Below are 616 nucleotides of genomic sequence, written 5' to 3'. Positions count from 1 at the left end.
TTTTCTTATAGAAAACTGCTGGATTATTTGTTGCTTCTGTTATGCCTCTCTCCTAGCTTGGGAAGTTAGCAAGGCATTTTCTTTATTTTTTTAACTCATTTGATATGCGGAGAGGCCATGGCTCAATGGGCAGAGCTTACTCTTTGCGTGCAGAAGGTCCTAGGTTGAATCCCTAGCATCTCCAACAAAAGGATGCAAATCAGCCCTTTTGTCCCTGGGAATTGGCCCTGGAGAAAACTCTGGCCCTAGAGAAAATATAACATGCAGACAGGTCCACTGTCAGATAGATGTAATAAAAAGAAATGGTGTTAGCAGTGGGATAGCAGAGTTGATGGCCGCTGGAGAAACTCTGTGAATGTGTGGCTGTGGTCCTGTGGCAGCCACAAACCTGAAGATGGGAATGCCTTTTGATTTACATTTCAGGAGCAGAGACCACCTGCTATCAGTCCACTACCCTTCTTTTGCCATTGGCCAATTCCATGTAAGTTACCTGCACCAAGATCAATGTTGTTGGAAAGTGAGTTTTTTCCTATTTTTCCACAGCATCATGGTATATTTGTGTACCTCCCAGAGTTTCCCCAGTTTTTCTTCAATCTTTCTCAAACCTGTTTTGTTG

The sequence above is a fragment of the Eublepharis macularius genome, chromosome 14, assembly GCF_028583425.1.
Source record: "Eublepharis macularius isolate TG4126 chromosome 14, MPM_Emac_v1.0, whole genome shotgun sequence".
NCBI classification, from domain to species: domain Eukaryota; kingdom Metazoa; phylum Chordata; class Lepidosauria; order Squamata; family Eublepharidae; genus Eublepharis; species Eublepharis macularius.
The sequence above is the reverse complement of the archived record's forward strand: the minus strand, read 5'-3'. Positions refer to the sequence as shown.